The sequence below is a fragment of the Triturus cristatus genome, chromosome 7 (genome assembly GCF_964204655.1).
Source record: "Triturus cristatus chromosome 7, aTriCri1.1, whole genome shotgun sequence".
Taxonomy (NCBI): Eukaryota; Metazoa; Chordata; class Amphibia; order Caudata; family Salamandridae; genus Triturus; species Triturus cristatus.
In genome coordinates this window covers 297213475-297229971 of record NC_140590.1, presented here as the reverse complement: position 1 = coordinate 297229971, position 16497 = coordinate 297213475, and positions in this window count along the sequence as shown.

Here is a 16497-nt window from a genome sequence, read left to right as displayed (position 1 = left end):
CCTCCTTAAGACCACAACACCTCTGCCATTCAACTTGTTTATTTCCATCAACTTCCACAAATTAAATCTAGAGCCTTTACAGCACCTCATTTTCTTCAGGACAATGCTGGACTATGATTCTGATTTTTCGGGAGAGGCCTACGATTTAACTCATGAAAGTCCTCCACCTGCTGGCTTCCTGCAAATTGCTGTTCACAAATGCACACTGGCCATAAGGGCTCTCCATTAGTCCATCTAGCTGATAATGGTTCCTGCACAGGGGCAGTCTATTAGAGTTCATTATGATCCCCTTGACACAACGGAAAATCTCCATCGGGAGATTTTTGGAGGTGGAGAAGCCCCGCCTCCGGGCCGGAAGCTCCGCCTCCGGGCCGGAATTTCCGGCCCGAGTGCGGACGTAAAGTTAGTAGTCGTAAATCCATTCTGTGAATACCAAAAGTAGTAAGTGCATTCTGTGAATACCAAAAGTAGTAGGTGCATTCTGTGAATACCAAAAATAGTAAGTTTGGGATTTTGTCTTAAGTTAATTCTGTGAATCGGGCCCACATTCTCTTCCACCAGCAGTGTGCACAGATGCGAAGGATGCCACCACTTTAGGTTGGGGTGTCTGTAGGAAAGTAGGATCTGCTTTCATGGTTAGCCCCACTTTTTGCTTGGTGTCAGTGTGTTTTGACTAGTCGGCTGGGATCCTGCTAATCAGGACCCCAGCAACTCTGCTTTCTCCCCTAAATTGGCATGGTAAGTGTGAGAAGTTGGCCTGGTATATGCTGCTCACTAATTCTAGTGATCTCCTTGTACCATGCCAAACAACCCTTATGGTGGTGGTTGAAGTCAACCTTGATAGACCAGCTATCCTAGTGGTAGCGTGGACAGTGCAGTCTGCAGGCTAAACTCTTGAGGGCATGTGAAGCCAGCTGTTTTACCATATGTAACCTCCTGGAATACCAAATGAAAGGACACCACACAGATATATATTCAAAATATATAAATGTATTTATTTACTAAAAGTATCCCCTATGCGCAAACGTTTGCGGCCTATTATCGAGATTTATATGCGAAGCGAGAGCCCCTTGACGAGGCGTTCATTGATGCGTTCCTCTCTGATATTCCCCCCGTACGCTTGACTGATGCCCAGAGGGATGCGCTAGACGAGCCCATCACGCTGGATGAGCTTCGCACCGCGATGACCAATTTGCGTCCGGGCCGGGCCCCCGGACCCAACGGCTTTCCGGGTGATTTTTTCAGGCCTCGTGCGACGACATTGGGCCCGCACCTTCTTGCGGCTCTGGCAAACGCAGTGGACCACGCCATTCTTCCCCTTGACTGGCGCCACGCCGAAATCGTAGTCTTTCTGAAACCGGGCAGGCCCCCGGAGGATCCGGGCTCGTATCGACCTATCTCGCTCTTAAACGTTGAGCCGAAACTGCTAGGCAAGGTCCTGGCAGATCGGCTGCGGACGTGCATCTCTACCCTAGTCCGGCCCGACCAATCCGGGTTCATGCCCAAACGGTCGACCTGACATAATATACGCCGGCTTCACAATGTCATCGCCGAGGCCGGGCGCGTGGATCGGCCCACCGCTCTGCTCCAGGCGGATATTGATAAAGCCTTCGACTCCCTTAGTTGGACCTACCTGTTCAAGCTGCTTGGGGCGGTAAACTTGGGGCCCCGATTCTTGGCATATACGCGTCTGCTGTATACGGACATCTCGGCGTCGGTTAGGGTGGCGGGCGCCTGTTCCCCTTCGTTTCCGATCAAACGGGGGACGCGGCAGGGGTGCCCGCTGTCCCCTCTGCTGTTCGTGTTGGCAATCGAGCCATTGGCGGCGTGGTCCCGCTCCGATCCGGTCCTTCGGGGTATGGACTGGCCCTCGGGCCACTCTGATCGTATCGGGCTATATGCCGATGATGTCATCTTCTTTATGGTGGACCCGTGGGCCTCTGGGCCCCGGGTGCTTGAGATTCTGCGGGTGTTCGGCGAGACGTCGGGCCTCGTGGCTAACCCGGCTAAGTCCACTCTGTTTCCCCTGTATGGTGACCAGAGAAGCCAGGCTTGGGCCTCTCAATTAGTGCTGGCCCCGGACCATATCAAATACCTAGGAGTGCGGGTCACCCGCACACCGGATCTTACTTGGACTCTGAATATTGCGCCCCTGCTGACCCAAGTCCGCAATGAAACTAGGGTGTGGTCGCATCTTCCACTCTCCCTCTACGGCCGATCGGCCATTTTCAAGATGGTGACCTTACCGCGTCTCTTGTACCATCTCCAACACTACCCCTTCCAGGTGCCCCAGGCGTGGTTCCGCCAGCTGAATGCACTTTTGAATGAATTCCTCTGGCATGGCGGGCCGGTGAGGGTGGCCTTGGCGACGTGTGTGCAGTCTACCTACTGCGGGGGCATAGCGGTGGCGGACGTTCATGCATACTACAGGGCCGCGCATCTCCTAGTCATAAATGACTGGTGGTATGCCTCCCCCGCGGATCCAGCCTACGCATTGGACCAGGCCGCATTGGCGGAGAAGCCTCTGCTGCATTTTCTTTATAGCCGTTCCTCGCTGGACCGGTTGCCCCCTGCGTGTGCTACGGTGATCCGGATCTGGCGGCAATCGGTCATTTCTATTGGCTGGTGCGGCAGGCTTACGCGGGCCACCCCATTGTGGCAGGGTACCCTGCTCAAGGAGACGGCAAGTCTGGAGGGCTTTCGCTATTGGGACATGATAGGGATCTCCTCGCTGGGGGATGTAATGAAGGGAGTGCCGCTTAAGTCGTTTCAGATGCTGCAGGCCGATTTTGAGCTGCATAAATCCCAGTTTCACAAATATCTCCAGTTGCGGCATGCCCTCACACCTAGCATCCAGCACCTAGACACTCTGCCGGAGTTCCACCCGCTAGAGGGTAGACTGTTGATGGGAGACCTCGGGGATCAGAAAATTCGCCAGATTTATCAGACTCTGACAACCTTCATGAACACTACCCTAGATAATACCAAGGAGGCGTGGCAGCGCGATATTCCCGCGCTCACGGAGGATGACTGGGCAGACGCTATAGCGGGTCCACGATATGCTGCGGTGGCCACCAAATACCGGTTTATACAATTCAAATACCTGCACAGGGCATATTACACCCGGCACCGCCTTTGGCGCATGCACTTAATTGGGTCCCCCACGTGTCTCCGTTGCGGTGATGGGGACGGTACATTCTTGCACACGGTGTGGGACTGTGGGCGGCTGCGCCCGTTCTGGACGGCGGTTCTATCCTGCCTGGGGGGGGGGTGTTGGGTTGGGAGCTTCCCCCCGATCCCCGCTTAACACTGTTGCATTGTACCGAGGAGATAGGGGGCAACATCTATAAGCGGCACCTTCTGTTTTTGGGTTTGACGCTGGCCAAGCGAGATATTGCCCAGCATTGGAAGTCTTCTGCCCCGCCCCCGGTTCAGGCCTGGAAGAAAGCACTAGATCGCTGCATGTCTGCGGAAGAGGCGGTATTCTTGGCAAGGGGTTGTCCGAATAAGCATGGTAAAGTCTGGAAGAGATGGGCGCGATATCGGGGTATTGTGTTGTCTGTGTGGGGGGATGCAGTGCCCTTGGACCCAATAGAGAGGCTAATCAGAGCCCCGGTGGGTTCCCCTTCGGGGCCCCGGGCCCTATGCATTGTGGATGAGTAGTCGGAATATGGAGCTCATACGGATAGGAAATATTGCATATCTGTGTTGGACTGTGGGTTGGTGTGATGTGCGGGTGGGGGGGAGGGTTTGGGGGTCTGATGTTCTGCAGACCGGGGGGGGCTAAACAAGGATGCCACCTCTCACTGTTCTTTTCTTCATCTTGGTACCATGTATGGGGACAAATTCCCCGGTGTCCTTAAAAATGCCAATAAAGTTTGTTATAAAAAAAAAAAAGTATCCCCTATAATCTTTATGAGCACAGAAGCACATTCGTTTAAAACAAGGCAGTGTTTAAATATACAAAAGTTGCACAAATATGGATGGGCCAGGTGGCCAGCTAAACCATATACTAAAATAGTGGTATAAGAACCACGAATAGAAAGGAAGGAAGGCCTAGGGCCTTGGGAATCGCTGGGACGACAAGGAGCTAACTGTAGTTAGTGACCAGGAGGCCCACAGGATGCGTGTGCAGTGTTAAAAGTTACACGCGTGCACCTATTGATTTCAATGGGTGCGTAAAAGTCACAAAGTTAAAGGAAAAGGAGTCTTCCGGATGGACCAGAACCTAACAACTTGAAACCTAGACACTAGAGATGTTTCTCTACCCAGGAGCACCGGAGTGTCAGCGTTACCTCACACACAGGAAGCGGGTGCATAGGGGTCAAAGTGCGTCGGGTTTCGTCGTGCAGGTCTATGGAGCCTTAGGATGAAGATGCTGCAGGCGGCCAGGCAGGAAGAGTTCGGGTGGATCCAAGGATGGATCTGAAGGGTAGACGACCTGTAAGCAGAGGGGACAGTGTTCAAAGTCACTAGCCAGTGACTGGCGTGGAACCAGGAAGGAACCAGGCGATGTCGGGTGCCAACAAGTGAAGAAAGGAAGTTTGTCTCCGCAGCCACGTGTTAGTGAAAAGGTCGACGACGTCCAGGAGTCACTCACAAGCTGTCCCACGAAGGCTCTAGCTGATGGCGGTGTCGGCTTCTTGATCGGAGCAAACAGGCCTTGGCTAATGCAAGCCACGCAGGAATCGAGGAAAGCTTGGTGCTCTGGCCAGCAAGGTCAGAGGGGCTGCTCCTTTTCACAGGAGCAAGGGCCAGTCTGAAGCAACCAGACCAGTGGTGTTAGTTGTAGTTTTCGTCACCAAGATGGTCACTAGCCAACGGGCCAGTAACCGGGATGCCGCGTCGAGTGGCAAAAAGCAAAAGGGCCCCACGCAGATCTCGTAGATGCTGGAGGGATGGTCTTTGGTGCAAATGCTGCTCGGTGTTGGGGCTTCTCAGGGCCCAAAGCACAGCGTTGAGGATGCCTCAGGGGCTGCGCAGTCAGCTTGTCCTGGACGTTTCAAGATGGCCGGTCCCACGTCTCTCGGTGCCTCCACGGGTCTCTTCTTTGCAGGGACTGTGGATCTGGCTCAGAGATGTCTGGGAGTCTGGGTCTTTTTTGGCTCTGGGCTCGGTCTCCGGCGGGAGGCGGCGACAAAGCAGTCTTTGAGTTGCTGGATGGTGCCTGTATTCACAGGGTGGTCACTCCTTGGCCACAAGGGAGATTCTCTTCAGTCTTCTGTGCAGCAGAACGTCGAAGTCCAGTAGTTCTTCTTGTTAAAGTCGAGTTTCAGGATGATCTGAAGTCTTGGGACACAGCTCCTACTCTTATTCCAAATCTAGGGGCCGGATTACCTGCTAGGTCCCTCCTCTGGGTGGGACCAGGAAGGGGGGTGGTTACACCCCCTTTCCTTTGTCCAGTTTCGCGCCAGGACTGGGGCTGGAGAGCCCCAGCTCCGGTTTGAACTGGCATATGCACAGGGACACCTTGTGTGCCCCAGGCATGTCTCAATCTATTCAGCCCTCCCTAACCCACTACACAAAATCCTGTCTGGGGTGGTGCAAGCACCTCCCCTGACAGGAAACCCTTTGTCCACACCTCCCAAGCTGGAAGGACTCCCAGCAGCAGGAGGGCAGACTTGTGTCTGTGGTGGCAGCATCCATATTGTGATGCTGAGGCTCTGTCTAACTTTGCCCGGGTTTCAGGTTAGGTACATGTCGTGTCCCTCTAGAAGGGTGGAATGCTACCCCCGTCGCCAGAATTGGCGAGGGGGTAGTATTCCAAATCGTATGACACCTTACTCGACATGTTTGATAAAGACAAACCAAAGTTAGCATTTGACCGCGAGGTACATAAGGCACTTAAGAGTATATGGTATGGCAATAACATGAAACAGCTAAAGGTCGTTGTTCCGAAAGCTGCAGACAGGCTCAACTCATGCCAGAGCACCATCTCACATGAAACCAAGCCCTCTGCCTCCAGGATTGTTAAGGCCTGCCATAGGAGTGGCTGATAGGTTACCATGTGTCCATATATGTTAGATATACTATATCTAAGTAAGAGGTGATTACACCAACTTACCCCAGCTGAGTGATCAGCCAGTTGTGTCAAATAGTGAGGCCAGGCCAGGGGTGGCATAATACATGCTGCAGCCCCTGGTAGGCCTTGGATACACCTATTCCCTGGGTACCTGGGGTACACTGTTACAGGGTCCAATAAGGTGAACCAGTTCCAATTGGTAATGCACCTAGTGTGCATTGGCATTAATTTAGGGAGAGAGCAGCAGGGCTGTGGGTCTGATTAGCAGGCCCACAGCCACACTAAGTCATAAAACCAGTGAAGCAAAAGCAAAAATTTGGGGTGACCATAGGATAGCAGACCCTACTCTCCTACAGTAAGTAATTTGGTACCTCCACAATTGGCAACTGGTGTACACTTATAAGTCCCTAGTATAAGGTACTAAGGTACTCAGAGCATAGGTACACCAGGGGTCTCCCATCAGCCGCAGCATGTTCTCTTCCAGGGGATCCTCATCAATAGTCATAAGCACTGAATATTCCCGCCCATGTGTGGGGACCCCGGAAATAATAAAATATATATATGAAAACATACACATACAGCTCTATATATATATATACACATATATATGTTTTTCTCATCCCAATGCAGCCCCCATATAGGAGGCTAATCAATTCAATAACAAATAAACAAATCCTTTGCAATCACATATTACTTATATAAATAGATCACAGGAAGGCAAGTATCACTTGAACTCTTTTTAATGAGTAGACTATTGAAAAACTGCAAAAGAGTAAGCATTGTTAGCCTGCAGGCTGCATTGGAAACCAATAGAATAGAAAATGAAAGCAATTGTACACAAAACTGGCACCACGCCTTTAAGGCATCCATGACCCCTAGTTTCCCATCATGCCTCAGGGGTGACAGTTGGGTTAGTTGTTCTTTTCGGCTCCTTCAGTCAGGACCCTGGAATTTTTTACTTTTTTGTCAGAAAATTCTTCTCTGATTGTGGTTTTCTACCTTTCACTCAACGTCTTTTAGGCTCTAGAGTGAGGTACAACTGTTTTTCTGTCCGAAAGTGATTTATTTTCTGTCATAATGCCATCTCTTTTGGCCCCTTGCCCCTTCTGTGTCAAGAAGAATTCCAGGTCTGATACACATTCTGTGTGCATTCTCTGTCTCCCTGACTCCCATTCACCAGAGGCCTGTCAGCATTGCAAGGAGCTGTCCAGGAGAGCCTTCAAGGACAGAGAAAGGATGTGTGTATATGGACTCTCTGAAAGAGGTAGGTCTCCAGTGAGACAGAAGAAAAAGAGAGCAAGATTGACGTTGAGAAGCAAGATTCCGATCTGTTCTCCATTGGCGTCGAACTTACCAGAGGTGAAGAAGATGTCGTCATCGAAATTTTCGACGATGCAGATGCACTATACAAGTTCAAGATCAAAGACGACTGTTCCAACGTCGAGTCACCAGGTAAAAGACCCTCCGTTGACGTCAACCCAGCGACGATCAACATCGAGGCGCAGGCCTCCGTCAGCGTTGGGTGAACGCTCGACGTCGAGGCACGACACTCTGTCGGCACCCTCGTGCAGGCGATCGATGTCGAGGCACAGATCTTCCCTCAGAGAAAGATTGACGTCGAGGCACCGGTCTCAATCCGACTCACGTCCCTTGAGCATTTCTCTGTCTCCATCACCGACTTCGAGGTCAGAATCTCCAGTGCTGGTTCATTCAGTGACTCCATGATCAAAGTCGAGACACTCTCACCAGTCGTCGTCGACCCATCGCACTGTTTCAAGACGTTCTTCGTCGTCAGCCTCAAGATCACCTGAGGTGGTTATCTTGACGACAAACAGTCTGACTTCTTCACCTGAACGCCACCGTTCACCTGAAGCTCCTGGATGGGAAGAGAGGCAGAAATCGGCATCTGTACACCTCTTTCCTAGATGGATGTTGCCTCTACATCACTGGAACAAAATCGGACACTGCACATTCACGGGGTAATCAGGACTACTCCAGTCCTCTGCATAGATCTCCTCTAACCCGACTGGTGCAAGTTGTAGATCTTTCTTCTACTATTCCATCGAGGGGTCGAGATCGTACACATACTTCTGCATCCCCCTCAAGAAGGAGATCCAGGTCTCGAGGTAAAAGGAGAAGACACAGATCACCCACACGTTCACCCTCCTCTACCCAGTCTTCAAAGAGGAACTACTCACCTACCCTTACAGACAGCCAACCGTCGAGGGTCTGTCCGGTGGATGACGTCAGCACCTTTCAGGACGTTCTGGCCAGAGGGGTGAATAAACTGAACATCGTTATGGCCACTCAGCAGAGTTCATCCTCGGTGAGTTTTGAAACTTTTCATCAGAGGTCAGCAGCCAGACCTTTGTTGCCTTTTGGTGCTGGAGATACTTCAACCAGTGACTCTTTCCTTACGCCGTCGACTCTCAAGACCGTGCCTGTGAGGATCTTAAAAAATATAGACTCCCAGAAGAGGATCCATTATTTCTCCGATCTGACCCGCCTCTGGACTCAGTAATTAATGCTGCTGCCATAAAGACCCATGCAGTGGCCTCCTCATCAACATCCCACCTGATAAGGAGAGCAGGGCACAGAATTCGTGGAGAAGAAATGTCTGTGGCACGTCAGCTTCCATGCTGAAGGTCCCCAGCGCCTCGGCACTATTATGGTGCTACGATAGATCCTTGTGGGACTCGCTGCAAAGATTTACAGAAAAGTTGCCCAGAGGAGACCACTGGGATTTTGAGGAGATATTGCAGGAAGGCATCTTGGTGGCAAACCAAGTTATCAGCGCCTCCGCTGATGGAGCGACGCTGTCTGCACACTCCTACGCACACGGAATGTGTGCCAGAAGGCCATCCTGGCTCCGACTGACTGTGCTAAAACCTGAAGCGCAATCCCGGATTCTCAACCTTCCTTTCTCAGGCTCATCCTTGTTCGGCACTCACTCAGATGAGGAAATGTCGAGTATGAAGACGGAGCTTTATACTCTGAAGGCAGTCAGGCTTGAAAAAAGAAAGAATTCAGGCGCCCTTACAGGCCATACGATCGGCGACCCTTGCATCAGAGGGTCCCCTCACTGGCAGAGGCAGCAACATCACCGAAGCCAATCAAGATCGCATTACCAGGGCCGTTGTGCCCCTAGAGGAGGAGGAACCCCTTGTCAATCTACCGCCTCAGCGAAGACACCATCTAAGCAATGAGTGTCCGCTTCCCCCATCGCCGTTGCCCACTCCAGTGGGGGGAAATATTCCCAATCATCTAGAAGAGTGGCATGGTATCACAAAAGACCAGTTGGTGTTAACTACACTGCAGAATGGTTACTCTCTACGTTTTCGACATCGGCCTCCCTCGATCCCTCCAGTAAAAACAGCACACCACCAGATGAAAATACTGCAGCAGGAATTATCTACGCTCCTGCGAAAAATCAGCCATCGAGGAGGTTCCTGTATCGCAATGAAGTTGAGGGGTATATTCAAGATACTTCCTAGTGAGGAAGAAAGGTCAGAAATTAGAATACAGACCTATTCTAGAGCTTCAGACCCGCAACAAATCCATCAAAAGAGAGAAGTTTCGCATTTTGACTCTCCATCACAAATATCCACATCTGCAGCAGAGATTGTGTGTGTACTGATCAGTCCACATAACAGAAAGATCCTGTGTTTTCTGGTGGGATCAACCCATTATCAGGTCACGGTTCAGCCCTTCAGGTTGAAATCAGCTCCTCGAGTGTTTACAAAGTGCATGGCAGTATTGGTAGCCTCTCTACGGCGCAGAGGCATCTTTGTGTACCCCTATCTCGATGGCTGGCTTCTGAAGGGTCCTTCCCCCCAGAGCGTGTAGAACCATTTTCCACAATGTCCAGACCTTTGCCACCAACTGGGTCTCCACTTCAACTTAGAAAATCAACTCAGCAACCCACACAAAGAATTCATTATCTGGGTGCAACAATAGACTCCGCAATAGGAAAAGTGTTTCCTTCGGAGGAGAGACAGTCATCTATCACACTGAAGGGCAAGCAGATTCTACACACCAGCCTGCCTTCAGTCAGTCAGGTTGCCTCTCTCTTAGGGTCGATGGCATCCTGCATCTTTCTTGTCCATAATGCCAGGCTGAGAATGCGTCCTTTGCAGCAGGATCTGGAGGACAAGTGGGATCAACGAACGGATCGGTGGGACGACAGTATACAACTGTCAGAAGCAGCCAGAGCATCCATTCCATGGTGGATGCGACAGGAAAATGTACTGGTAGGAGTTTCATTCCATCAGACCCCACCCTGTCAATCATTGATCACGGATGCCTCCCTCCAGGGTTGGGGAGGTCACATGGGGTTTCTCCAGAAACTATGTCAATGGTCAACAAAAGAACAGTTGTACCACATCAACATGCTGGAACCGAGAGCGGTTCATCTAGCTCTCAAGGTTTTCCTACCTTCGATTCAGACCAACTCCATTCTAGTACAGACGGACACTACAACCACCATGTACTATCTGAACAATCTGATAGAGACTACTAGCCACAGATTCCTTCACGTAGAATTATCCCCAGGCGTGAGACTGGATCCGGAAACTTTTTGCCACAGCATTCCTGCTCTCAGGGGGCGGGGCGACATCACACGACTCCGCCCAGGCGTCGTCGTCCGCGTACGTGACGTCAGCGAGGACACAGAGGTGTTCGTCGGAAGAGCGGCAGGTCCCTCATTCTTCGGCTCCTTCTGACTTCCAGGTCTGCCCCTTGCCCGCCCCGCTTGGCCTCCGGGATGGCCGCCTTAGTTTGCAGCTGTTGCCCACAGAGGAGCTGATTTCTCCACCGCAGGGCCCTACGGAGGCGGGTGCGGCCTTCGCTGACGCGGTGTCCACGGCTGTGGGCATCTTGCGCATGGGTGACCCGGTGGCTCACTTTCCGGCGGACCATCTATTGGAGGTCCTCCACCAGGGCTCAGGTGGGAGGGAAATCTTACTTCCCTTTGAAGGTTCGCTCCTTTCTTCCCTGACGGGGGATTGGAGGCGTCCTGCCATCGGGGGACCCGGTGCCTCAGCATCTTCTGCACCGGCACCTCCCGGCGCCGCGTGACCCGGCGTGTCTTTCCCTTCATCCCTCAGCCGCCAGCCCCCTTTTGCGGACTTCTTTTCCCTCCCTGCCACCACTGTTGACTCCACCGTCCCGAGGGGACGCAACATGTTTGCCTCGACCAGCACGGCCCTGCGGGCCCTTAACACCTTGTGTGTGCTGGCTAGAGCCTCCTCCTGTTTGTGGGACTCGGCTGAGTCTCTGGGATCTGCCGCGTCCCAGGAGTCTGGCCTGGTGGACTTACGGCATCATGCATTGGATGGCCGGGAGCCTGCGGCGTTTATTCTCCGCTCCGCTCTGGACATCTCAGAGGTGCTGGGCCGGGCCATGGCTTCCTCCCTCGCTCTCCGTCGCCATGCTTGACTTAGGGACGGAGTATTCCCTGAGAATTTTCGGGAGCGACTCATCGAACTTCCATTTGATGGAAGCCTGTTGTTCCATGCCCCAGCCGCCACCGACATCCAAAGGCTCTTGGCAGGGCTCCGTCCCCTCCTCAGTGAACTTCTGAGTTGGGTTGATTCTGGGCCTTCTTAAGCTGGCTGTTCTGGCTGTGCAGTCTGTTTTCTGGCCGTTTACGTCCTTCCTTGGGACTTTGGCATTGTTGGCTGCTAGACGGCCCTTGTGTTGATTGTGTGTGGTTCTGCAGGAGTTGTTGCGCAGTCTTGGCCCTGAGATTGGGCCTTCTGCTTTGTTTGGGCTGCTTGTCAAGCCTTCAGCGGGGGTGTTTTTTTCCCCCGTGGATCTTTTGTTTTTTTTCCTCTGCTGCAGAAGTTCTTCCAAAGAGGTTTCCCTTATCTTGGGACTTAACGTACCCTATGTGGGGTAGTGGTAGCTGTCATATGGCTTGCGCTCTGCTATAGGGTTCTGGCCGCCTTCGGGTGCCTCTTCTCCATGGCGTTTTAGTAGGTTGATTTTGCCTCCTGCGGTCGTGTGTGCGGCCACTCGTAGTGGTGGCCCGGGCATCTCCTCCTCTGCCTGCTCCTGTCTTGAGGTCTGGGATGATCCTGTGTCTCCCTTACCGGCCGTCGCCTACTCGGCCTTCCTGGGGCCTTGGGCTGTTCTTCTTGCTTCTGGCTTGACTGACGGCGCTGTTCTGGCTGGCAGGCTGGCAGGCTGCTCGCCATCTGGAGTGGGTTCGCCTTCTTTCCCCTACTTTCCTTGGGCCCTCTAGGCTTCTTCTTTTTTTTCTTCCGCTTTCCTGTCTTGGCATTCGGTGGAAGCTGTGTTGCCTTGTGGGGCAGTGGGGTGCTTCGGCCTCTCAGTCCTTGCCCTTGGTTCCTCTGCTGTGAGTGTACGAGCCTCTTCAGCCTTCTTTCCCTCCTACATCCCCTTGGGGTCGGTGGGGTCCTGCTTATGGGGGTTCCCTTGGCCTGGCATGGGCGAGGTTCTACCTGGTCCACACATCTGGTCCCCTGTGGGGCCCTCTGTTCTGCATTGGCTGGTGGGGTCCTTTCGCAGACCCTCCTTCCCAGGGGGTATTGCTAGGGTATCTATTCTACGTGAAGGAATCTGCGTCTAGTAGTCTCTATCAGATGTATGAGTTACTTACCTTCGGTAACGATGTATCTGGTAGAGACGATTCTAGCGGCAGATTCCTTCACGGCCCACCCTTCCTCCCCTATTCTGCGAGTACCTTTGGGTGGGTCTTCGGTACTCGCCTCCCAGTGTGGGGGATGTGTCTCCTGTGAGTGCCTTCCTTGTTCTTGACGGCTGGCTCCATCTGGGGGCGGTTCATTCCTCCTTGGTCCTTTGGAGGATGGGGTTCCGGTGCTCCGGTACCCTGCTACTGTGGCTACTCAAGGTGTGGGGGGGATTGCCTTCTATCCCTGTCCTCCCTCCCCTCCCTTCCTTCCATTGCTATCCTCTGCTTAAGGGTCATCTGGCCTTGTCTTGCCCTTGTACCTTGTGGGTGGTTGCCCTCTAGGTTGGGGTGGCTTGGAGGTTTGTTGTCCCTGTCTGTCTTGGGACTGGTCCCATTACTTGCTCAGGATGGGGGCTGGAGGGGGTGGTGTTCCTACGTGTGCCATGACTTTTACGCCTGCTTTTGCCTCCAGGGCACAGGGATGGGAGGATGTCTATGTGCTGGCAGGGTGACTGCGCAGGTTTCTGCTTGTTCTTCTTCTTTCCCTGCCCTTGGGTTCTGTGGTGTTGGCACTACTCTGGTGGTGTTAGTCACCGGTTCTTTCCAAATTTTTCTGCTCTTCGCACACTATTCCCATGCTTCCACAGTTTTTTATCTGGTGGTTCCGCGTTGTGGTATGGAAAATTTCTCTGAAGAAAACTGACGTAGGCGTGCCGGGCAGGTCTTATGTGACCTCGCTGACGTCACATACGCGGACGACGCCTGGGCGGAGTCGCGTGATGTCGCCCCGCCCCCGGCACGCAGGAATGCTGTGGCAAAAAGTTTCCGGATCCAGTCTCACGCCTGGGGATAATTCTACGTGAAGGAATCTGCGGCTAGAATCGTCTCTACGAGATACATCGTTACCGAAGGTAAGTAACTCGTACAACAGGGGAGAACTGGCTCCTTGCAAGGAATCTATCAATAGCAGAAATACACCTATTGGGAGTGCAGAATCCATAAGCAGACGCTCTCAGTCGTCACTTCGAGGACCAGCAGGACTAGGTTCTAAACGACAAAGTCGCAGAAAGCATTTTCCAAGAATGGGGTTGGCCAATCACAGACCTGTTAGCAGACGACACAAACAAAAAATGCTGAGACTTTGCATCAAGATACTGCCGACCAGGGTCGAAAGGGAATGCCCTTTTCATCAGCTGGTATGGGGCATTTGTTTATGCCTTTCCTCCCCTTCCACTCATACCGAAGGTCGTGACCAAGCTCTCCCACTCAGAAACGAGGATGGTTCTATTTGCTCCGGACTGGCCGAGGCAGTGGTGGTACCCGGACCTTTTGCACCTGTCAGAATGTCCACACAGGAGGCTGCCGTGCAGACCGGACCTGCTGTCCTAGATGAACAGGTGCATTCATCACCGAAACCTTCCATCACTGAACTTGGCAGCATGGTTCCCCAGTATGGTCACTTAGGTCTTCCACAGGACTGCATGACCATCTTGAAAGAAGCTAGAAGACCCTCTACAAGACACTCATATGCTTGTAAATGGAAACGTTTTTATTTATCGTGTGTGCATAACAATTGAGATCCTACCAATGAGCAGGAGGAAGTGGTGTTGCCCTACCTGCTTCACTTGGATATGGCAGGCTTAAAATTATCTTCCATTAAGGTACACCTAGCTGCCATTTCGGCATATAGGCGTTCTCCTTTTCAGCCTTCCTTTTTTCAACTGCAGGTAGTAAAGGACTTCTTGCAAGGATTAAAGAAGGTCGATCCTCCTGTTCGGCCTCCTTCACCTCCCTGGGAGCTGATCTTAGTGCTATCTAAATTGATGGGTCCCCCACTTGAACCTATCCACAAAGCAACCTTACAACACCTTACGCGTTCCTAGTGGTGATTACTTCGGCTCGCAGGGTGAGCCAGATCCAAGCTCTCTGCTCAAAAGAACCATACACAGTTTTCCATCTCAATAGAGTTGTCTTGAGAACCCACCCCTCCTTCCTTCCGAAGGGGGTGTCAGATTTCCATGTCAACCAAATCATTTCTCTTCTGAACCTTTTTTCCTAATCTCTCTACTCCAGCTGAGAGGGCACTCCACTCCAAAAAGATCCTAAAAAGGGTTTTAAAGTTCTACTTGGACAGGTCAAAATCGATTAGAAAATCTGATCAATTATTCATTAACTAAGGTCGATCAGAACAGGTTTTCTAGCTTCCAAACGTTCCATCTCCTGGTGGAATTTTTCTTGTATTAAACTGGCTTATCAGTTAGCACAAAAGCCACTTTGGTCTAGACCCAAGGCTCATTCCACTAGAAGAAAAACTGCTACAACTGCTTTCCTTAACAATGTTCCGATTTCCGAGATATGTAAAGCAGCCACTTGGAGATCTATACATACATTTACAAGACACTATTGTCTTGATTCGGACACCAGAGCAGACACCCAAGTAGGCCAGGCCTCCTTTAGGAATCTGTCCCAACACTGATTAATGCTGGTTGCTTGTTGGATCATTCCTTCTCATTTGCCCGCAGGCGGAGGATGGTCTTGCTATTCTATTCAGTGCTTATGACTATTGATGAGGATCCCCTGGAAGAGAAGGATAAGTTACTTACCTGTAATCCTAGTTCTCTTCCAGGGGTATCCTCATCAATTTCATTTGGAACCCACCCGCCTCTCCAGGCTAATGAGACGTTTGTATTGTTAAACTATATCTTTGTGCCCTGACCTACGAGTCCCCGCAAAGAACAACTGACCCAACTGTCACCCCTGAGGCATGATGGGAAGCTAGGGGTCATGGCTGCCTTGAAGACACGGTGCCAGTTTTTGTGTACAATTGCTTTCATTTTCTATACTATTGGTTTCCAATGCAGCCAGTAGGCCAACAATGCTTGCTCTTTTGCAGCTTTTTTTCATGACTCTACTCATTAAAAAGAGTTCAAGTTATACTTGCCTTCCTGTGGTCTGTATATATATATATATATATGTGTGTGTAATTGGTGATTGCAAAAGATGTTATTTGTTTATTATTGCATTGTTTAGCCTCCTCTATGGGAGCTGCATTTGGATGAGAAAAATTATATATGTGTATACATATAGAGCTATATATATATATATATTCACTTAAAAAACCATAGGTTTCACAAATGTTATAGTTAGGTGGATATTTCACTCGTAAAAAAACAATGAAATTCCCCCGTTATAGTTAGTTCAGATAACTATAACTCACGCGCCCGCAATCCACTGCTCATGACGTAACATATTACATCACTCATGACATGGTCAGTGGCATCACTCATGACATCACTGATGACATCATCCTTGTGATAGAGTGGCGGTCGCGGGAGTTATAGTTATCTGAACTAACTATAACGGGGGAATTTCATTGGTTTTTTACGAGTGAAATATCCACCTAACTATAACATGTGTGAAACCTATGGTTTTTTAAGTGAATTTGCAAGGTTTTTTAAATGCTAATTCCTAACTATAACGTGTGTGAAACCTATGGTTTTTTCAGTGAATTTGTACGTTTTTTTTGTTTTTTTTTGTTTTTCACCGTGCGCGCACGGTGCACGCACCCCCGCGATTTTTTTAAAAAAAAAGTAATTTTTTTTTTCCTGCCTTCGGGGTCCTTCAGGGATCCCCTGACAAAGGCTAGGGGGTCAGGAACTCTCTACCCTGCCCCCTTTTCACGTTCACCACCTTCCTTTTTCACTCTCGCACTGAAAACAAACAAAATGGCGGCCGACACTTCCTGATTTCGACCGATTCGAACGTTGACTAACATGTAACCACCAATCAGAATTATGCTCGCACACGTTAGGGTGCTCGC